This window comes from Grammomys surdaster, unplaced genomic scaffold (assembly GCF_004785775.1).
Source record: "Grammomys surdaster isolate TR1022 unplaced genomic scaffold, NIH_TR_1.0 270, whole genome shotgun sequence".
NCBI lineage: Eukaryota > Metazoa > Chordata > Mammalia > Rodentia > Muridae > Grammomys > Grammomys surdaster.
This window is the reverse complement of record NW_021604711.1, coordinates 2,281,841-2,305,609: the sequence shown is the minus strand read 5'-3', so window position 1 is coordinate 2,305,609 and position 23,769 is coordinate 2,281,841. Positions and strand designations below refer to the sequence as shown.

Genomic DNA, 23,769 nt, shown 5'->3' with positions numbered 1-23,769 from the left:
CAGCTGAAGACCTGGGTCTTTTAGAGTGACTTTCTGACCACCAAGATAGACTGTGACATTTGTGAGTTGAGACAGCTTGGCGATGAGGGCTCTGGGACATAGAGCTTCATTTTGTTGTTCCAAGTTTGTTGCTGCCTACTGTTCAACCCCAAGGCATAAGCACCTTGGAGAGTTGTGTGTGGTGAAGGAAAGCTGGGGATACAGCACAGAGGGGACTACTTACCCTGCTCTGGACATCACCTCCATTTCCTGTAGGCAGAAGCTATTCTCACAGAACCTCAGAGCCAGGCATACTGCAGACAATATTGTCTGGTATTTGGCTAGACAAACATAGGAGTGAATGATTAATGAGTGAGTCAGTGAGTGAAAGGGGATTAGAAGCAGCCGGTCATTTTTTAAAGGTATTTTTGACATATATATTATAACACAGTTTACAAAAAACCCTGAAAAATTGAGAAAAACAAACAGATTATTGAGTGTCTTAATGGGCTCTGATAGTGTCTACATGTTGGTATGATTCTTCCCACATGTTGGCTTTGATGGTTGGTGATTTAAAGGCTTTCTTGAGTTGTCCATATTTAGATGTATGTATGCCCTGCTTTTGTTTGTTTTGAGGGGATGCTGATAACACCAGCCTTTTCCTGTTCTATAACCAGCTCTTTGTAAACACCAATGTTAGTATCTTCAGGCTTTTCCAGTCAAGTGGATTTGGTATAATTCACTTAATACTGCCCTTTGTTCTATATACTGGAACAAGAATTATGGAGTTGAGTATATTTTATGTAGAGAGCCTTTTCTGGTGTTTAAAGGTGATTTCCTCAAAATGCTGCTGCTGCCACCACCATGAAAGGCTCCAGCATGCCTGCAGTGGAAGAAAAAGGCTTCTCTGGCTTTCTTGGGCTAAGTAGGACACTGTTCTTCCCTCCCTACTGTCTAGAAACTTCTTCGTGCTGCAAAGAACCTTGGCAATGACTCACTTGTCTGACCTCCCTCTTTTGACTCAAGAAGAGGAAACCATAGCCCAGAGGGGAAGTGAGTCCCAAGGTCACATATCAAGAACCTGCTACTGATCTGGCATTTGGGTTATTGTATCTGGGAGGAGTCCTAGGCCGAGTTTGCCCATTTCATAGATGAGAGACTAGGTGAGGAGAACCATTCAGCTTGTCCCTGCTGTCTATAGCTGGAGCGGTAGCAAATAGGCTCCTGACATCTTCTGTGTCATGTACACTGCTGTGGCAGTGGATCTAGGGCTACTACTTAAATCCCCAGCCTGAAGTTGGTTAACCCTCCCCTGACCTCTTACCCCTTTACCATCTCATTTTCCAAAGGAAAAAGCTGAGGGTCTGAAGCAAGTGCATCAAGAGAGGTGGAGCTGTAGAATTCAGGCCCCAGGTGGTAATTCCTCTCTGCTGCAGCTTCCAAGTTCAGAGACCCAGCTGTGGTCTGTTAGGAGCTGGGAAGATACAAGCACCTATCAGATGCACTGTGTCTGGGATGGGGATCAGTTAAGTCCATTTAGAATTCTTCTGATCTGAAGTTGACTATGGACACCTGGGGTGAAAGGAAGGAAAAGAAACAGATGAAAAAGCAATTCTAAAAAAGGGGGGGGGGGGCTTGGAAGGAAGAAAATGGAAGAAGAAAAAAAGAGAAATGGGATAGAAAGGATTTTAGATCAAATAAAGGAAGTAAAGAGAAAGCCCTATGGACCTCATCAAGTATCCAGAAAGAACTGGAACACTACTTCAGTGGGATGTCAGGCCAGCTGGTGCTGGGTACCATGGAGTGGCTATACAGGGCTGAGTGCTGTTCTGTCACCTTCTCCATAGGAAACAGGAAACAGAGCGGCCACTAGCCTGGGTCTTATATGCTTCTATGTGGTTTAGGTCCTTTTGACCCCAAACATGTTGCACCCAGCCCTGGAGACCCTTGTAGCATGCAGCTGTGGCTTCTGATTTCCCACTCAAGAACAGGGCCCTTTTTGTCTCCTCCCTGCCAGCACTTCATCCATGAAGGTTGAAACTGTGCTGAATATGGACATATGGACATTTGTGTAGGATGTGTGCAGGTGAGTGCTCATCTGTGTGTCATGTTTTGGGGTATGCCCATGTGTGTGCCTCTAATCCTCCTTCCCCCTTATTTATTTTTTTGAAACAGGAATCTTACTATGTAGCTATCTGGCCTTCAACTTGTGACCCTCCTGCCTCCAAATGCATATTCCTCTGTCTAGACACACATGCCTCTATGTTCTCCTGTGGGTGCCCTCCATGTGGATGCATGCACATCTCTGCAGGTATGTGCTGGGGGTGGGATGCAAGCTTGTGTATGTGTGTGGTTGTGACCATATAACAACCTCCTGATGGCCTTGAGGAGACCCAAGAGCCAGGCTTTTATGCAGTTCTCAAGGTTGTAGATGGTAGGAAAAGTGAGGTATGGCCTTTTACTGAGAAGGATACACTGGGAGAGCAAAAAGAAGGAAAATCCTAGAAGACTGTCTTTCTTGTGGTCTCCAAGGAGATCAGCCTGTGAAATGATCCGCACGTTAATTAAAAAAGATTATATCCTGATTGAGCTGTTTCTGCTCAACCCCCAGCCAGGAAGAGGCTGAGGCTACACAAGGGGGGGTCTGGATAAGCAGGGTCTAGCCACAGACTCAGGACACAGGTTGGAGGGCTATAGTCAGTGTTGGAGATATGTGGTCGATTAGGGTCCCCTGAGGTGATGCCCTCAAGGGCCAAGGTGCTGGATGGATCTACATTCATGTGCATGGTACTACGTCATTATTTGCATAACTCAGTATGTTTCATTTTATAGAAAACCAACATGGCTTCATGCAGCCAGACGTTGGGAACTCCAGGCCATACCCAGTTCTCTGGCTTCAAGACCCAGCCTGTTTTCTTAGTTCTTGGCTGCCCCCAGACTCCCATTTTTGAGCTTAACTTCTACAGAAGCTCTGGGAAGCTAAGGCCAAGAGAGTCTTCTCATTGTCCATGTCACTAAGTTCCTTCCTTTCTGAGGTCTCATCCACACAGAATATAAGCTGCGTTGTTTCTTCATGTAGGGGATTTGACAGCTCACCTAGATGGTCATCATCTGACTTGCACCATTTGTATCTGCCGGTATTGTCCTATGTTGATTGATAATCTGTGACAGACCAGACTCAAATGCCATAGGGCTTTCGGGCACTGCAACCACACTTGGGATGTACATGCTAAGATATCTCTAGGAAAGCCCAGGTCTGGAACTGCTCTGCTTTGCTTGGTTATCTTTCCTGTTAACCCAAGGAGTGTGCTGGTAGCGAGTCACAGTCACAAGCATCCAATGATAAGATATTCCTGTAAACCTGCTCACCTCAGCATCTGGGAGACCTGCCCACCACTGCACCTCTTCCTACTCCCACACACTAATTGGCTGCCTCTGCCCCAGGCTTGCCCCGATTCGCTGAGAGGGAAAGACTCATATCCAAAAGAATTGAAGGTTACTGTCCCAAAGTAGCTGAGCCTAATTTTCCCTTTGGTGCAACAGTGATGGTAGTTTTTCCTGGCAAGTCTGTCAGGAAGTGAGGTAGGGTTTGTTTAAGTGCCTGACAGCCCCAGATGCAAAAGGACCCATCTGTACATCTCTACATCCATAACATATGTATGCTGCCATGGGAGAGGAGTTAAGTTTGCTGACTACTGAGGAGAAAGACAAAATGTAATTCTTTAGGGTTTTCTAGGAGACAGCCTTGGGTGCAGCTAACTCATCTCAGTATGAGCCTCTTGGGGAGCTAATGTGCTCACTGGAGCCACCTAAGGTTACCTCATTAAAAGAGGAATGTTTGGGAAAAGCAGTGGAATACTCCTGCTGGGCTGGATCCCAATGAGATTTATTAGATCTGACCTCACATTCTTACAGGGAGCTTGACCAGGGGGAGGTGTTATAAGTCGGAAAATAGTACTCTCAGAATGAGAGGGGTGGGTAGGATGGGAGGTCAGCTTCTTCATGTTCCAAAGGGCAGAACTGGGAGGGAAGAAGACAGGTGTCCACTCACCCGACAAAAGCCCTTGGCACCCATATAAACAGTGACCTTGCCTGCCCCAGTCACCCCTGCAGGCTGCCACCTCTCAGGAGCAGTTTCAGCTGAGTTCCCACCTCTTTTTTTTTTTTTTGGTTTTTCGAGACAGGGTTTCTCTGTATAGCCCGGGCTGTCCTGGAACTCACTCTGTAGACCAGGCTGGCCTCGAACTCAGAAATCCGCCTGCCTCTGCCTCCCGAGTGCTGGGATTAAAGGCGTGCGCCACCACCGCCCGGCGAGTTCCCACCTCTTGTCTTCTTCCTGCCCATAATTCGACTTCTCCCCACTGCTATGGGTCAAGGCTTGGGCAGCTGTGTTTAAAATGCTCACCTGTTATCTTGTTTCATCACACAGGTCTGAAGAGACCCATGCTTGCATACTGCCAGTCCAAGTTGGCAGTGCAGATGAGGCCATAGGGCCAGCTGGTTTTCCTGGAGATGTAACCAGAGTACCTGTCACCTACTTTCTCAAGACCCAAAATCTAGTTGTTTCTGTGACACATTCTGTTTACAATCATAATATCAGCTGTTGCAGCTAACTGTATATGGGTCAGATATGGACCCCAGACCACCATTTGCTGCCCAATTAAATCACTGTTAACACTAGGTCACTGTGTTGCCCTGTAGTACAGTTAGTGTGGAGGACATTCTCTCAGGAAGCTCTCTGGTTCAGTGAGACCCTAGCAGGGTTGGGGTCAGAAGAGATGCAGTAGGGATGCCTGACAAAGGCATGTAGAAATAGGAAACACAAAATAGGGCTTTTTTTTCTGGGGTTCAGTAAGGCAAAAGCAGAATTAGAGTCTGGCCATATAGGCTAGCTTATGGTCTAGGCTTCAGCCAGAGCCCAAGTGGCCAGGAACAGGTATGGGTAGGCCATCTTGGAGGTTAGAATGTAGAATAAAGGTGCTGCATAGAGGGTATCTAGATCAGGCTGACATAGGTCAGCCTGACCTTGTACTTGTGGCTGTGAAACTATATTGCTGACAACCCATATGTCTGTCTAGGAGGCCCTGCCCTAGGAGACCCTGGCAAGTGTCCCAGAGGAAGGGGACTCAGAGCACAGTATTCTTTGCCAGAGAAGGAGCGTTGGCAGCTCAGTATTCTCAACATTGTGCTTGGGGCCTACAGTGCAAGACAAGGAGTATGTGTGGATATGAGCAGCTCTAGATCAGAGTGGGCGCAGAGCAAGCCCAGGTAGTACCTGCAGCTGACAAGGCACTGGGCTATGACTGCTTTGAAACACATCACATGGAAAGCACTGGGAAAGAAGGGCTCACTAGGCAGAGAGCATGACTAGCTCAGAGGTAGGACCACTGTCGAGTCAAGGGAGGTTGGCAAGTCTACAACCATTTCCAAGGATATGGACAGTCCATCTTCTCAATACCCTTGTGTCCCCTTCCTGTTGGGGCTCCTGTACAGACCTCCTGGCTGAGGACAGCTAGAGGGATGCAGGGCCTAACCTGTTCCCTAATCACCTGCCTGAACCACAACCGCTGGCCAGCCATTCTCTATACCAAGGAGCCCTGAGGTCAGGCAGGGAAGAGATGTGGCAGTCCTGGGAGCCATAATCACAACACAGTAGACTGAAGTACTAGATTTAAAGGATTAGGATACGGATTGGGGTATAGCACCAGAGCCTGGGTAAAAGCCTGCTGGGTACCAGGCCTCAGCCTCTCTTATTTCCTTTCTTCAGACTTTCTGTCGGTAGAATGTTTCTTCACCTCTAGTTTGTAGAAACTGAGGTGTTCATAGATGGTCTTGGAGTAGCCCCTGGCCATGGCTGGCATCGACTCCTGGGATGTTGGGTGTGGTAGGGTAGCGGGAGAAGAGGCTCTTCTTCTGCTGAACTCCCTAGTTAGTGTTTATGAGTGTACACAAAGACTGAACCCAGGGTTGCAGCAGGCCTGAAGCAGGAGTAGGTATTAGCAAGGTAGAGCTTCCTAGGACTCATGTCTTAGGGCCCTAGGGACAGGGGCACTGATCATAGGTCACTCTGGGACTACAGAGTAATTTACCCTGGGCCAGGCTCTGAGCTGCCATTCGTGTATTTTCTGCTGTGTAATACAAACATAACCTCTCTGGGCATTGATCTGCAAAGGGCTCGTTCTCCTATTGTTCACTGTAACATGATTGGCTGAGGAGGGCAAGTCAAGGGGATGAACCTTCAGGGTCCCCTCTCCAGTGATCCCAAAGAGACATGCTGAGCCCATTTTTGTGTTGGGGACTTTTACAACACTTGTCACCTACTGAAGGTGGGTTCTGTCATACTGCATTTGACAGAACAGCATACAGAGCCCTCATGGGTGACAGCCTCTGCCAAGGAAAGCTTGCTTTGTGTTTCCACAAGCCTACCTCACACTGTCTCTCTGAAAAGACTTGCTTTTCTGAGACTTAAGGCTGGGGATAGCCATGGCTTGAGAAGGTACCTCCTCAGATGGGCAGTATTTGTCAAGCACAGGACTTTAAAAATACCATGTTTAACACAAAGATCTTTGTGCTTTTAAAAAGCCAGCTGGTTGCGAGGTATGGTGCATGCCTCTAATCACAGTGCTTGGGAGGCATAGGCAGGAGTGTTTATATGAGTTCCAGACCAGCCTGGTCTACATAGTGAGTCCCAGGACAGCTACACAGTGAGAATGTGTCTTGAAAAACAAACAATGGAACAACAATAACAACAGCAACAACAACAAAAGTCACAGCTAACTAATGATAAACTGTGTTTGGAAGGTGTATTCAAGAATTCTCTCCTTGGATACTCCCCACCTCCAGCAAAAGAAAGGGTGCGCAGGAGGGGAACTGTCAGGGATAGGCAATGGAAACAGGCCTCAAGTGCTTGTGAGTGTGTCCTTGCCTGTTAAGTACTTAGTTGGCAAGGCCTGAATGCTAACACCAATTGTCTCCTGCTTGTTCTGGAATGTGATTGCAGTTATTCAGATAGCCTCAGTGTCAGAGCACCAGCAGTAGGGACTTCTGTCCTCACTTTTAGCAGACCAGAAATCTGGAGCTCAGTGAAATGAAGTGACATACCTGGGTCCCAGCTGAGCAGGACTGGGGACAGAATCCTGCCAGTCCAGTGTTCTGTCTCATCTCAGACTCGGAGAAATTGACTCTTAAGGTGTGCTTTCTTCTTGTGCATTTTCAAGAACACTCTTTTAGTTAATATGCGGAAGAGACTTCCACATTCTTCTACATAACCTTTTGCTGAAGCGACATTGTACGATAAAAGGATCCCAGGAGAGCCAGTGCAGTTTGGGCTACGAAGGATAGAGAATATCGATGCAGTAGGCTGGTCTGGTCTCAGGAGCTAAGAGGACAGCTCTGTTGCTACCAGCAAGGTGTGGCCCTGGCTCACTGCCATCTTAGACTTTAGGACCATATGTTCACTAACATCCATGTTTAACTTTGGATTTCTTTTCTTTTCTATTTTTGGTGGGGATGCTTTTCCTAGCAAAGGAAGGTTAGGGATAGATAAATTATGTCTCCTGAACAGGACAGGGAGGAATGGAAAAGGGTGGTAGGAGACAGATGTCAAAGCTCTGTGTCTAGGCAAATGCTAGCTAGTTGGGGGTCACGGCATGTGCTGAGGGCACAGTGGAGGGCATATTGAAGCTGTATTCACATCCATCAAAGTGGGCTCTGGAGGTTCCAGTTAATTGAGGCTGGTTCTAAATTGGGAGGCTTAATAAATGGTAATTGTCCTCCTGTGACAGCAGACCAGAGCTATACAGTATCATCCCAACAGATCAGGAATCATACACGGTTCTTTTCTTTTACTATTTGGGGCCTCTGAGAGTTGTCCCACAGTGGCCAGGGGCTCAGGCCCCTTCTGTGCAGTTCCATAGTAGAAGGATTGCAGTGTACCCATGTCTCTACTGACCTGAGATACTCCCAGAAGTACATCTGTGTGTGGGGTCCTGGCTATTCCCTACTTAGAAACCTCCAGATCCCCCTCCCCAGCACTTTACCTTTCCCACAGGACATAGCTTTATGTGTTGGAGGGAGAACAGTGCTATGTGGACACAGGTGACATAGGCAGGCTCTCTTCTACCCAAGGGGATGGGGCCACCAACAGAAGAGTAAACACTTCATCTTAGTGAGTGTGCATGCAGATACTAAATACATTGTTCTCACCTTCCTAATTTCCTAAACCCCAAAGTATTGTGATTGAACTTCTTAACAATTGACACTGAACAGCTACAGGTTGCTAGTCTTATTGATTTGTACTGTCTGTGGATTGAGAGAGTGCTTCTACTTCTTGGCACCCCCAGAATGTAAGACCCCTAGGAAAATCGGGAAAGGTTTACAGTGGGTATGGATATATCTTAGACATGTGTATAGATAGATGATGGACATATTTCCATGCTGTTCTGAGCCAAGGTTCTAAAGGGTGACATAGTCTTACTGTGCATAGTATAGTTTTTATCATGCTGTGTGTATGTAGGCAGTGGTTCTTAACAGGACATAATGGAAGGGCATCGTCTTCCCCTGCCACCCCACCCCATACCCTTTTACATTCCTGCCCTAGGCAAGATCCTCTAGCCCAGTGGTTCTCAACCTTCCTAGTGTTGTAACCCTTTCACAGTTCCTCATGTTGTGGTGACCCCAACCATAAAATTATTTTTGTTGCTACTTCATAACTAATTTTTCTACTGTTATGAATCATAATGTAAATGTCTGATATGCAGGATATCTGATATGTAACCCTTGTGAAAGGGTTGATTACCCCAAAGGGGTTGCAAACCATACATCCTTAGTTCCTGGGACAAGAGGATCGAGCAGATGGCTGAGAGGTCTTCAGGAGCCAGAGAGACAAGGGAAGAGGAAGCCTGTACAATCTCTTTCCAGGAGATCTTGGAGGAAATGGGTCTCGGTTCCCTCAGCATGTGAGCCAAGGCGGGAAGCCTTGCCTTGGTACTTCAAAACAGGAGCTGGAATGGTTCCAGAGCCAGGATGTCTCTAGAGACAACATGGAGAGCATTTCTGGAGGAGGTAATTTCTGAAGATGAAATAGGGGTACATTTGAAAGTGAAATGAGAATTCTTGTGGAGATAGATTTTTTGTTTTGTTTTAAGTAAAGATGAGGAGGCTTTTCTGCATTCTGAGTATTGCCAAACATAATGTTTCTGAGAATGGAGCCTTTCTAGAGATAAATTGTAGTGCCTCTTTGAGGATGATTCTGGAGTATTTCTGGAAACAATGGGACACTTTTGGATTTGAGGTACTTCTGGAGATAAAATGAGCATCCTGAGATGGGACATAGCATTTTTGGAAAGCTTCTTGGAGTTGGAATAGAGTTGTTAGGAGAACAGTGACATTTCTGGAGATGGATCGTACTTGAAGATAATGAAGGTGTTTCTAGAGATGGAACACTTTTGGAGCTAAGGAATTTCTGGATTAGAAGAGAGCATTCCTAGCTGGGCGGTGGTGGCGCACGCCTTTAATCCCAGCACTTGGGAGGCAGAGGCACTGGCACTTGGGAGGCAGAGGCAGGCAGATTTCTGAGTTTGAGGCCAGCCTGGTCTACAGAATGAGTTCCAGGGCAGCCAGGGCTACACAGAGAAACCCTGTCTCGAAAAACAAAACAAAACAAAACAAAACGAGAGAGAGAGAGAGAGAGAGAGAGAGAGAGAGAGAGAGAGAGAGAGAGAGAGAGCGCGCGAGCGCATTCCTGAAGAGAAAATGGGTAATTCTCAGAGATGGCATTTTGGACCAAGGATAGTCATTTCTTGAAATGCAGGGGCATAGCCAAACAAGGCCTCTCTAAAGATAAAAAGTTCTGATAGTACCCAGAGACTCCCCCTTTCCTCATGCCCATGCTCTGTGGGGTGGGTCTGAGGTGCAGAAATCAGTGCTACCTTTGTCCTCCTCTAGGCCTGCATAAGAACTCCCTAAAGGAAGACCCAAACCCTCCCAGGCCTGTTTTGGGGGTGCATCCCCAATCCTAGTGTGCCCAGGTGGCCTTCTGTCTCACCATGGGATAGCTAGTGTTCGGATGTTGTTTAATTCAGTTTTGTTAGAGCCAGCTGAGGCTTCCTTTATGGCCCCTTGTACTGGGGGCCTCTACTCTTTCTCTACCTCCAGCTTCTTGTGCCTTTAAGCACTCTGGAGGCAGGAGGATGGGTGGGGACCACAAGGGTGACCCTAAGAAAAGGCTGTGTTGTACCTGGCTACCTCTTTTAATTCGAGACACTGAGGCCTGTTCCCTACTTGAGCTGGCCTGGAGCCCTATAGCAATTATTTCTTTGCTTTAATTGAAATTTCAGCCTCACTGAATATCCCTCAGAAGTATGTGGAGGCAGAGACCCTGCACCAGCCTCAGGTGCCCCTCCCTGCCTCAGAGGATGGTGGTGTGGGTTGCAGTCCCAGGGAAAAGGTCTAGGTGGGTGGGCTCAGGACAGTTATGGCAGACTGCTAAGCATAGATTATACTTCTTATCCCTGCTGGATTAGGAGATACTTAGAGAAAACATAGTCCCAAGCTGGCCAAGAAGTAGTGGTGGGGTTGTGAGGAGTGAGTGACTGGGATAGCCTGAAGATGTAGAGTCTCAGGAAAGCCTGTGCTTCCTCTTCTTTTGACTGGGAGAAGTGCAGGATGATTCTCAGATAGTGCCTGATAGCTGATGGCAACAGGCCCAGTTCTTGGCTCAGGGCTGAGTAAAGCATTGTGGGTAGCGTGGGCTGGGGGACTGTGAGAAACCCATTTCCTGACTGCTGCTGGGTGGAGTATGGGTTAGATGCTATGTGGGTGCTATCTCCCCTTTTTCCTCATCTTGTGTGGTCCTTAGGCTAGACCTGTCTGCTGAGGGAGAGAACAGAGAACTCAAATGAACACTGCTCCTGAAAAACGGCTTTTTAAATGGGGTGTGGTAGTATATACTTTTAATTCAAGCACTTCAGGAGGCAGAGACAGATGGATCTCTGTGAGTTTTAGGCTAACCTGTTCTATTTAGCCAGTTCCTGGCCAGCCAAGGCCATGTAGTGAGACCCTGTTTTCAAACAAAGCAATAAAGGCCTACTGATCTTAGTGATATTTGTCTGGGCCCAGGAGAGCTACTGTGCAAGGCCCTCACCTCATCCCCACTAGCCCCCAGAACTTGCAAGAGTCCAGACAGCCTGTATTGGCCCATAAATATCAATCTTCTTCATCTGAGAAGTGGGTCAGATTGGTAGGAGTTGCCAGAACTAAAATGACCTGCAAAATGCAAGTACTGTCAGCATGTGTCTGGCACCTCACATTTTGAACTGGGGTGGGCAGCTGCAGTCCTTTCAGAGGGCATCTGTCTGGTACCTAGGAAGAGTCTGGACACAAGCACCCTGATTAGGGCTGGTCTTCCCCAGCAGAGGGACAGTTTTGTGACAAGGAAAACCCAAGGCAGTTGGAGTGAAAACTGACAAGATATCAAGGAGGGATGCCTATTGCGGACCCACTGGATCCCCTGCACTGGGGCCATCACACAGTAAGCTCCTGAAGCACTAGCCTGCTCAGCATGGCTTCTGGTGCTAGCTGCTTGCCCCCAGCATTGTTCACAGACTACCCTTATTGGGGTATGTGGCTGTGGCTACCTTCTAAGGGATAAAAGGGTCAGGGATGACTAGACAGGACAGGAACCCTCGGCACCTGAGGAAGTGAAGGCGGGTGCAAATGAAAATGGCTCTCCCATTTGCAGTTCTTTATTTCATGACTCTGACAGGGTAAAGAAGAGAGTGAGGACAGAGATCTAAGCTGGCAGCTAAGAAAGGGGTATCTGAGTTGAGGTCAGGATTGCTGACTGGTTATAGCTCTAGAAAGCCATCTTATTGCACATTCCAACATCTGTTTCTCCTTTCTCACGTGAGCTCTGCCTCCACTCCTTGAGAATGTTTAGGTTCTACACAATCAATGCCTCTCCCTTATACTGGCCAGCAAAAGGCTGAATCAGTTGGTGATGACCAAAGGCTGCCGGGGTGGGTCCAAGGCACCAGCCCTACTGCCAGTCAGCTGCTAAAGCTGACTTCTTCGTCTTGGTTGCAGACAGGGCTATAGTTGTGGGGCCCTTCCCATGCGTAGAACCACCAGCTACACTGACATGATTCACCAGCATAGGCAGCTCTGCTTCCCACTGTAGGGAGGGTGGTGGGAAGCTCCAGATGCTGTGGCCCTGCCCCATGAGGAAGATCATAAGCCGGACCCAACTTATCCCAGAGGGAAAGTCAGTATCAGAGGTTAGTGTCTTAGTGAATGGGTATTCACTAAATGAGGCTAGACCTTGTCTCTGGTACCCTGGACTTGGCCTCTACCCAGGAGAGCCTTTGAACATCCAGGGAAGGTACTAGTGGGTTACACTGAACAGAATTCTGTGGCTCATGCTGCTTCCATGGTCCAGGTCTTCTCTAAAAAGTACATTTGTCTGCATGGTTTGTCTGTTTTTCCTGTCATCCAGGGAACTCTTATGTCTCAGGGCCGTTTACTGCTTCCTCAGAAATGCTGTCCAGAGACACCTGTTTTGCACCCTAACCCAGTTGTCTCCAGAGAGTTGGGGATCAATCACATTCCCTCATATGGCTCTCTACCTGTGCCAGTAGGAAACTGGCTTACTCCTGGAGCTGCCCAGGTGAGAAGTGGCATTGTGCCAGGGCTTTGTGCAGGTACAACACTTTCAGTAACTGCCTCTGAGGTTGTGAAACTAGATTTAGTGAAAGAATTCTCCAGACCACAGAGCCACCTGTGATTTGAACTAGGTCTTAGAGCAAAATCCTATAAAAAGCTGTGCCTGTCGGGACCAGGGAAGGAGGTGGACAGTGTTAGTTTGTGTTTATTTCTGACCTCTACCCTGTCACCTACCCAGGCAACAAACCGTGGGACAGATCCTGTCTTATTTTCTCCAGAACAAAGCAGGCTAAAGCCAAGGCTTCAGTGAGAGAAGGTAAAAGAAACCAAAGCATGCTTTTTGTTCCCCAAGAAGACATCGAGGGAAACAGATTTGTCCTTGAACTGTAATGGGAGGCCTTCAGGAGCCGTGAGGGGGATATTGAGGCAGAGGTACTTGAGCTGTTATGCCACTCTCCCACCCCCACTTCCATCAGAGCATCAGGAGGTGGACACCATTTTAGTATTCAGCACACACTGATGCTCATATACGTGCATACGTGCACACATGTCTAGTCACATACATATTGTATGCTCCCAGTTCCCTTCTAACCAGGCCTGGAACCTCTGACTAATGGGGGAGAGGGGATGGAGAAAAGGAAAGAGAAAAAGAGAGATTAGGTGAGAGAAAATTCAGTACTGGATACTTTAGTTACCAGCTCCTAATGACTCTCAGGGTAGGCTCAACCACTTTCCTGAGGAGGAAGACACCCTCTGGGCCCCCACCATCACCCCATTAATAAGATGAGCTCTTTCTTGTTCCTGAGTCCTGAGGCAGAAAGAAGAATCAAGGACTTTTCTATAAGAGAAACCCCCTGGGTGGCTTCCAATAGTTGCTTTGTATGTGTGTGTGTGTGTGTGTGTGTGTGTGTGTGTGTGCATGTGTGTGTGTGTGGGTGGGTGGGTGGTGGTGGTGGTGGTGGTAGTGAGGGACATGCCCTGCCCTCTTGTCCTTGTCCTGCTCCACTCTGCCTTGGCTGCCTCCCTCCACCAGCTGTATCTGGAACCGCCTGTGCCCAGGTCCCACATGGATGAGCATATTTCTCCAAAGCTCAAGTCTTTTCTTGTTCCTGCCCTTCCCTCCTAACACCCTTAGCTTAGCAGAGGCCAAAGGCAGCCTTGCATCTCAGGAAAGCCAGAGAGTCCCCGAGGCTTTTCTGAAAAGGCTTAAAGCTGGTGCTCTGTGCCAAGAAAACAAAAGCACCCTCCCTACATCCAGGGTGTTGGGCCTGTGGTCCAGGGCCATGCTCATGGCCATCTCCTCAGTGCGTGTGGATGGGGAATGAATGGAAAACAGACTGTTAAGGAGAGGGATAGAAGAAAGAAGAGAGATGCATAAATCTATTTATCAGACACTGCATATCTTAGGCAAGCACATTTCAGCTGTTTTGGCTTTTGGCAAGCTGGTCCTATCCTTTAATTTTCTAATAAAAAGGAAATTACATTTTCTGAAAAGGCAGTAACTAGCTTCATGTCAGTGTCTCTTGTAGGGACCATAATTCCTTTCTACTAGCTCTAAGGTGGGCTCCTGTGGTCACAGGTAATGAGAATGGGGTCAGAGGGTAGGGTTTTGGGGCACAGAACAGATATCAGATACACCCTAAGGCTTGGTCATACCCTTCCCAACCTGGCCTATTCACTTCCAACTCAGTCCATGGCTCTAGGTGCGAGGACCAGGCCTGACTCAACAGCAGAAACTTAATACATGAAGAATGAATATATGTTATTACTGCTGATGTCTAGGTATACAGCAGGTTGCTTGGATGATGAAATCTTGGTCGGAATTAATGAAGAAATGAACAAGTGAATATCTTCAGTCTTAAACTAACTGGATGGACTTACACATCCTCCTCCTCCTCCAAGTCCTAGAGCTAAATTTATTAGAAATTGCCAAAAATACTGTTAATCTCCCTACTTTAAACCATATACGTTGTTTTCATTTTAAAGATAGTTTTTACATTTATTTATTTTGAATGTGGTGGAGAAAGTATTTTCATTACAGTGAAAGTGGGAAGGTCAGAGGAGAACTTACTGGAATTAGTTTTCCTTTCTACCATGTGAGTTTCAGGGATTGAACTCACGTCCATAGGCTTAGGGGAGATCACCTTTGCCCTCTGAGCCCTCTTGGGAACCCATATACACCGTTTTCAGTGTTTCATATTTATTTTCCATATTTACTTTATATCTATTAACTTTTTCTATATGTACATGCATGTATGTGTATCTATCTGGTTATAACTCTGCCTTTGGAGGCTACAGATAGACCCTGTCTGCTGTCCAGCCAGGGCCATAGGCCATACAGTGTGGCACTGATACATGCAACCGTCTCCAGAGGATTGTGTCTTTTGCTTCACACATGCCATCATTCCAGTCCTAGGTTTAAGCAAACTTAGGTTGACAGAACTCTGACCATAGTGAGCACTTACCAAACAGTAGCCTTGGCGGTTTGGGTGCAGCCTTCCTTGTTCTGTGTACGATCCTACGCCCTGAGCACCTTCATATCCCTACTGTGTCCAGGTGTCTCACAATGAAGAAAGCATGGATCCTGAAGGGTGAAGAAGCCACAGCAGTTCCCCACTGCTAGTACCAGGTTCTACCAGACCAGTTTGTACCAATAGAAAAACTAGAGCCTGCTAGGTAGTGGTGGCAGCGCACGCCTTAAACCCTAGCACTTGGCACTCAGGAAGCAGAGGCAGGCAGATCTCTTGAGTTGGAGGCCAGCCTGGTCTACACAGAGAGTTCTAGGACAGCCAGGGCTACACAGAGAAATCCTGTCTTGGAAAAAAAAAGACAAAATAAACAATAATAATAGTAATAATATAATACTAGGACCATGGGATATGGGGCTTTAGATCTCAGTGAATGTGAGTGTTTTCTTTAAGCTGCTTCTGATTAAGGTGGAGTTAGCCCCTTACCCACGCTTGAAGGCCATTGCAGTTCACCCTGTGGGAATATACGCAGGGCATGCTCCTGAGGCTTCTCTGAGCCACAGTTCTTGGGTAGCCCAGAAGTCAAAATTGTTAGGCTCCACTTAAGTATAGCTGGTCTTACCTAGGAACTTGAACCAGCAGGGTCAGAATAGGGCCAGGGACATACAGGTGGGGCCTGGTTAGCTCTGAATCCATAGAGGCAGTGGGCAAGCTGGTGGGCTTTGGTAGGGCATTGATTGTCTCCTGGTACCCTAGTAGGGTGTGTCTTTGAACTCTGTCTCTCTGTAGATCTTTTATAGAGTGTACGTGTTTAGGGTAGGGAGGTTCTGCAAGACAGAAAGAGGTACAGAACAGCTACTAGGTCCTACAGCCTCAAGATGTGACTGCTCTGTCCAGATTGGTATGGGTCATGCTTAGGGCTTGGTGACCACTGGAGAAGGCGTACTCAAGGACACGAAGACCCCAGAAGTGGCCTGTGTATTCTTGCCATTCTGGTACACTTCTATCAGGCTGCTCTACCAACACACTGTACTCTGTGAGCACTCTCTACTTTCTGTTTTTGATTGTTTGTTTAAAATTTTGTTACATTTACTGTGTGTCTGTGTGTCTCTGTGTCACGGTATACACACTATAAAATGGAAGTCAGTTCTTCCTTCTGCCGTTTGGGTTCCAGGGATTGAACTCAGCTATTCTGGTTTAGGTGACAGGTGCCTTTACCTGTTGAGACATCTTGCCTCTCCACCACCCCTTGCTTACATAATCTTGCTTAAAGATCTATGGAGAGACAAGAGTTCAAAGGCCTTTGTGTATCAGGAACCCCACTGATTTGGTGACCATGAAGCTGGTCAAAGTCCTAAAGGTACCATTGCGTCCCCAATCACCTTTGATGCTCAGCTGCTCCCCAGAAAGCAAAGTCTTGTCATAAAGAAAAGGAGAAAGAGGGAAGACAGGCTTTCACAGCATCTCTTTGAGGGCTGGTGTCATTTTTCTGATCTGAGGAAGCATCTGTTCAGCTCTTCAGAGGGTGGGGGGTTGCTTATAGCTATGTAGCTTGGAGTAAGCCTGCTTCTATCTTGGGGGTGTGATGAGCCATGGGGTCCCTGCTCCCACACAGATTCTTGCTTGGAGTTTCTACAGCCATTAAGTAGCCCCTGGTTGTCCCTGCCTCATCCAAAGATGGGGGCTTCCTGGAATAATGGAGTCTGCCCTTCAGTGTCATTTGGCAAAGACCCTGCCGTGCATGAGTGCTCACACACGGCTTTGTTTTTTAAAGATACAGCTGCCAAACAAATTGCGTGTACTATGTGATGATTAATTCATTATCCTGTTTCTTATTAATTAAGGATAGTTATAACTGTCTCTCCGAGTGTTGATGGGGGAAGCCAGGAGGGTCTCTAGCCCAGAGAGGAGCTTTAGTTGGGGTGAACACACTGTACCTCTGAGGGTTTCTAGAAGACATGGTGATGGCTCATGGATCCACCCATATCACCAGACTCAGGCTGGCTGCCTGTCTCTTATATAGACACTGGGTAGTCATCTTCCTGGAGACAGAGGAACTGCTCCCTAGCCCTGATAGTGGCAGCAGGGAGTAGCTGCTGTGTCTGGTCCTACTTTAGGCAGAGCAGAAAACATGGATGGTAGAGGGTTGTCTTGTCATACCAAGAGCTGCATACAGAACTAAGGGACCAGTATGTGGACAGAGTCCAGAGGCACTGGGCATAAGGAAACTTTCCTGGAGACGGCACTGCTCCAAGAAGTTTGGGGAGTTTTACATTTTTTTTTTTTAATGGTTCTGGGGATAGAACCCAGGTCCTGTATGTGTTAAGGAAGGAAGGTTGCCACACTTAGCAAAAGGGACAACATATGCAAAAATTATGTACACGGAAACAGTGATGGCGGGTTACCCTTTAAGTGCTGAGTGTGAGCTGAGGGAGTGACATGGTCCCACAGTGACACTCCAGGGGCCACTGCCTTCCTGTACTGTTAGGTACCCAGTGACAAAGACACCTTTAGGCTAGGGCTTTGTTCTTGACCAGAAGATGTCAATCAGGCTGGGATGTGCATCACAGCAGCCTCCAGTGCCTGTCAGGCCTTCCCTTCAGTTTTGCTGCACCCAACTCCCAAGATTCCTGTTGAGAAAGAGGCTGAATAGCGACCAGAGTCTGTCAACAGAGCTGATCTTCTTGCCAGCTCCCAGCTGTCTCCAGGGACAGCGTCCCGAATGCTGGGATTAAAGGAGTGCACCACCTCACTGGCCTTACTTTAGGTTTTAAGACATGTTCTCTCTGGGAACCAGAGTCTGCTCACCGGGTAAGGCCAGCACTGTGTGTCTCTACCTCTTCAGTCCTAGGACTGACGATAGACTCTCCCGGCTCCTCATGTGGATGTTGGAGATCAGACTCTGGTCTTCATGCTTTCATGACAAGCACTTTGCTGACTCAACACCTTCCCAGGCCCCATCTCAAACTATTGAGTCTACCATTTTGGAAAATAAAAGAATAGGTATTTGTGACTGTGACACATTTGAACCTTCAGCCTCCAGCAGGCCCCTTTTACCATGTCTTTCCTAGGCCCTGGGTCCAGATTTAAGTTGGAGATACTCTTGAACACTTGGAAATTGGAGACAAGTTTTTGATCTGCAGAAACATAAGCTTGTGTATGTACACAACTTTTCATTTGATCTTGGGAAATCATCACCCCTGGGGTGAGTGTTTGGAAGGCAGCCACCAAGCTGATAAGAAGCTGGGACCAGAGATGTTTATGGTTGGACATGTTGCACACTGGATTCTGTGCAAGCCTGGCACCTGAAGTGTTTTGTACAAAACCATGTGGTATACCTCTGGGCATCACCTTCCCTTCCCCTTTTCTATAACACTTCAGGCTTGTGGCACTGATGAAGTTATGAAAATTATATATATACTAGTGAAGAACAGACCTACAAATTCTTCCATTCACCCTGTCCATTAGGCTCAAAAGGACTGTCCCCATCTTTCTGAGGAACAAGGGAACCTGGGTCAGATTGCTCTGGAGATACAGGGCCAGGTGCTCCCTGTTTTTTCAGGTGGGGACAATTGGAGGAATGTGGGTCATGGCCTAGGCTAGCTCTGCCTTGCCAGGCACAGAGAAAGGCTCAGTCAAGCTGGGAAACGTTTCCCATACCTGTACAGGCAGCTGTGAAGGGTGGGGGAGAGCACCTGAAGCCAGTATAGCACTGGGTGTCTGCCAGCAAAGCAACCCTGGCCAGAGTGCCTCAGCCTTGACCTATCTGCTGCCTTCAGGAAGTCCAGATCTTGCCCATGGTTCTCTTTTTTGGAAGTCCTTGTTCTCTGAGGCTTTTTCCCAGATATTAGGACCCCAGGCAAAGTCCTGGCAGCAGACTGCCTGGGCAGCATGTGGACGTCTCTCCAGCAGCAGCCTCTTGCCACCTGTAGCTAAGCAGGGGAAGCTGGACTTGCAAGTTGGCTCCATGGAGCCTGTAATCAGCCCTGAAAGGCCCCTGCTGTGGGCACCCTTAAGCGCTGTTTCCGGAGCCTACTTGAGATACACCTGCTTGTGCTCAGAAGAGAGGCAGCAATCCACCAAAACAACGCCAGGTGCTGGCAGGAGGGGCCAGGACTCCATTCCCTTCCCGTGGACCAACATTGTATGAGGTCCAGTGCAAGCTTCCTCAAGTTTTAGTATCCTTGGAGGTGCATGGCCCAGGGGCTTCCCCTCTCAGGGCCTCTGATTCCCCATCGTTGGGAGAGGAATGAGTTCCTGACTCCTTCCTAAGCCTCCTCCTTCACTGTGCCCTCATCTCTTTCTTTCCAGAGACATTATAAATCAAACGGCTTAGAACGTAAGGCATCAAAAATTCTGAAACCTTCATCTATTATTAACGCTGACAGTAAATTCCCCCTTCGAGCGTTTTACATAGCAACTGTTACCAAGACTCACGGGTAGAGCTGCACTCAACCACCAAATCCTGGAGGCTCTGGGCGGATGGCTGGGCCAGCCAGTTACGGGACCATACTTGTTGGCCACCTGAGCACCTGCTGGCCTCTCCAGCTGTTGGTGGGGAAGCATCTCTTAGTTAAGGAAACAGCTGACATCCTGCTCAAAGAGGGTCTCAGCTGCCTTTGCTGATCCCTGCTGAAGATCCTTGCAGACCCCAGCTCTAGGCCAGAGAAATTCTGAGGCCATGCCTGGGGGTAGGGATGGGGTCTGAGAGGGAAGACAGGAAAAGGCTTCATAGCTGCTAAGGGTTGTGCAGATGTTGTTTACAGACTCACCCACCTGTCAGCTAGACTTTCCTGAGTGACTATTTGTCTGCAGGCGGTATCTAAGCACCAGAGATTTAAAACAAAGACAAAAGGCCTAGTCCCTGTAGAGTCTGGTTTGGTAGGAGACAGTGGTGTTGAGCTCTAATTGCAATGGAGTACAAGAATCAATGTGTGTACCAGGAACCCACTCAGAAGAGGGACAGGCAGGAAAGGGTGGGTTGGAGGGGGATGGCTGTCTAGGGTTTAAAAGGATGAATAGGATCTGTGGGTTCTCAACATAACTGTCATATGCTTAGGTTCTGGAGCAAGTATTAGCCTGAAATTCGGTGTATTGCAGATGGATCTATTGGAGAAGGAGCTAGGAGAGAAAGCAAGAGAGGCTGTTAGGACTTAGAATGTAAAGCAAACGGTGTTTGTTAAGTAGCCCTGGGAGCTGTGGGAGGTGGGATGGGGTGACATTGACAGGTACTAGCTTGTTACTTTCATTGTACAGATGAGGAGAGAAGGGTCAGCAAAAGTTTAGTTATGCCCTTGCTACATGCCCAGCCTGTGTTGGGTAGAGTAGTGCAGCCTTGGTCTTCGTTCTGATAAAGGCCTGGACCATGTGGGCCTTTCCTGGGGCAGACTGGCCGACCAAGGAGGACCTGTCAGAAAACAGGACAGAGGACTGGGAGATAGCTGGGAATAAAGTGCTTACATGCAACAAGACAAGCTGGCTAGGTGGTACATACTTCTAATCTCAGTGCTGAGGACTTAGAGACATTTGGATCCCTGGAGTGCTCTGTTCAGCTAACCTAGCTGAGTCAGTGAGCTCTGAGTTCAGTCTCAAAACTTTAGGCTGAGAGTGATTGAGATAGGCATCTGACACCAACCTCTGGTCTCTGCATACAATCCTCCTCCCAACAGAACCAAACACAACAAAACCAGGACTTCCATGAAGCTACGGGGTCAGTGTTACACAGTAACAAATAAAGTAGGTGGTAATTACAGAAATTTCAGCAAATGGAAATCCTAGGGAAATGGGCTTTCTGGTGGCCTCCCCTCTGCCCTAGTGCCAGGTCACACTGGGTCATAGCCAGGATGCGGCAAGATGTTTGTTTTAAGACAGGAATGGTATTTGGAGTAACACAGCTTTTGGCAAACTGTACTCTGAGATACACGCGGATGCAGGAGCCTTCCTCCAAAAGATAAATGAAGAAAAGTAGGCCACCAAAGGGCAACTAGACAGTGCTGACGTCTCCCCTCCTGTTTCTAAGGATGAGAGCTGGGCTTTTAATGCTTGCCTCCACCACATTCTGTACCTAACACAGCTCTGCATGTATTGTCTCCAAGGTTAAGCAAGCAGGTTTAGAGATGTGCTGAGCCATGAGTGGCTAGCCCTGAATGGGAGGGGGGGGCTTTCCAGAGTAGGTGGGCTAGGGTACAGTGTGAGAGAATTACGTGCATAGCCTCAGTTTACTTACAGAATTGGCTTATGGCACATTCCTGTCGTCTCAGAACTTTTGAGATAAGAGCCACAATTATGTAGTGAATTCATGAGCAGTCTGGGCCACATGACATACTATCATGTTCCCCACCCCCAACCCCAAAAGAAAAAAAATGAGACACACCTCAGCTATAGACTACTTACTGTTCAGGCCAGGGCTGCAGGTTTGTCTTCTACAGTTACAGATGGGGAAGACTTAAATGACTAGGCAGTTGGAGCTGAACACTCACGGTTATCATAGTGGAAGGCAGATAGGTAAGAATCAATGACCTAGAGAGGGTTTGGCCTTTAGGGCCAGAGACACCACCGCTTAGTGTCTCTCTGCTTTCTGAAGACTCCTAATACCAAGGTGTGGCCAGCTGAGTTCTGGGTAGCTTTTGTTCCCTTGCTTTGGAGAGGGTGGGGTAGTAGCATCCAGCAATGTGCCTGACTTTGGTTTTCTTAGCTCTCATATGGCCTCTTAGCCCTGTGCAGGCATCTAAAGTTATAATTAATAATAGACCTCTAGCTCACAAAGTCTGCACCAGAAGGGTCCTGCTCCCTATCTGGAGCCAACTGCTCAGAGACGGCCTGTGTGCCTCTGGCATGTAATACAGGCCTGGCAAATGAATACTGCCTTTGGCTTCTCCCTTGTCATCCAGGGTGATGAGTGGCAGGTATTTCAGCAATTTCTTGGGTTTCTGTGTAATCACCAGATTGTGCCTCTGGAACCCAAACCACATTGTTGGAATTTGTGAGCATCTACCATGTGCTAGTGGATGGGTGATAAGACAGAACCAGGAATTGTGGCCTGGAAGAAGCTACTGCTGCTAGGGATAGGGCTTCAGGGAGGGAATCCAGTGTAATCTGAGAAGAGATGATCCTTGTGTGGAGATGACAGTTCATGGACAGTGTGCTAGGCAGATGGAGAGGGCAGAGCATCCTGGCATTTGATGCTCAGTGTGTGCAAAGGCTGGGGATGCAAAAAGTGTCTTAAAGGATCTTGTAGTGGGCACTGTGGTTGGAGGGAGCTTCAGTGCCCTGAGCTAGGAACTCCTGAGCCTGAACACCATCAGCAGACCGTCTCTAGTGAGCTGCATTCTGTACTGCTCAGGCTGTAGAGTCAACATTCACCTCTTCATTGGGCCAGCATGTTCCTCCTTATGTGCCCTGATTAGACAGGTGGAGTCCTACCCTCAAGAGTTCCCAACAAGCTGTAGAGCCATGGGGTGAGACCTAGTGGCAGAGTGCTTAGTGTGTATGAGACCCTGGGTTTTATCTCTAACCACAAGCAAGCAAATTCACAAAGCAGGAAATTTGAGAATTGGGAGCTGTAGAGATGGGGTTTGGTCTGCAGAGGAGTCAGTCATAGGAAGTAGCTTTGGGTTATAAAAGCATCCAAGTAGACAGTGGGAGTAAGGGGAAATTGTATGTGTGCTTGAGGGGCCAAAGTAGCTGCACCACGTGCAGAAGAGGAGTAGGGGAAAGTAAGTGACTTGCTTCGAGCACAGCATTGGCTGGCCTGGGCCCTCCATATGACTGGAAGAGGATATTCTCCAGACAGTAGGAAAGCTGCCAGCATAGCTTTCATGTGTGACTTTGAATAAGTGGATCACATTCTCTGAGCTTGTCAATTTTGTGGTAACACAGATGAGGGCAGTATACTTGCTCATAACCATCCCAGCTGTGACCATGGCTAGCCATGGTTGCTCCATGAGGAGGAAGGGTACATGGAAACAAATTTAGGAGAGCCACGAGACCCTAGAACAGGCCATCTCAAGCCCCTCTGTCTTACTTTTCCATGTGTCCCAATTCCCTCCTCCTCTTGCCTTTCCCATCTCCCTTCTCTGCCTGTGGGCTGCTCTGATGGCTAGTGGATGTGATGAGAGCCTCCTGCTCATACGCCAAGTTTGTTGCTAGAGCTTCAGGGTTGGTGTAAGGTTGGGTCATGTATCATATGACCTCCATGGGAAGCCTTTTTTTAATGGGAAAAACACATTCCCTGGGATTCCAACTCAGATGACCTGAAACAGTTTGGCCAATGACACTGTTTCTTGTGTTCCCAGGTCATTTTCTGAGTCACCTCCCCCCTCTAAGCAATAGGAGACCTGTCTGTCACAGAAGAAGACTGCTTAGGAGCTGCCCTGGACCACCCAGAATGAGCTGCAGAAATGACAGGCACACCAGCTGCCGACTGTGAACTTGGCCCTTGCCACTGGGAAGAGTTGGCTCGTAGGCCTGACCCAGTAGTTCAGTCATCCTCTGCCCAGCAGAACCAGAGGCCTGGGAATAGATATGGACTGGAAGCTGCTGCTCACAATTGGCCTAGTCTTCCCAGAGACCCCTTCCATTTTGACTGCTGAGATTCTTATAGATTGGTTAGTCAGTCTCTCTCTCTCTCTCTCTCTCTCTCTCTCTCTCTCTCTCTCTCTCT

General features: G+C 47.9%; 1 protein-coding gene across 6 annotated transcripts in view; it reads left to right on the top strand.

Moving 5' to 3' along the window:
• Rai1 (retinoic acid induced 1) overlaps window positions 1–23,769 on the top strand; it is a 95,377-nt gene that overhangs the window by 37,155 nt on the left and 34,453 nt on the right. Inside the window, exons 1-2 of one of the 6 annotated variants that reach the window (XM_028776464.1) lie at window positions 2,014–2,065; window positions 2,155–2,290. The exons of 4 other annotated variants lie outside the window; for them this stretch is intronic. The gene's annotated coding sequence lies outside the window, so the exon portion shown is untranslated. Of the gene's footprint in view, window positions 1–2,013; window positions 2,066–2,154; window positions 2,291–8,760; window positions 9,043–23,769 lie in introns of those variants that run through there. One more of the 6 variants, XM_028776466.1, reaches the window with a different exon arrangement.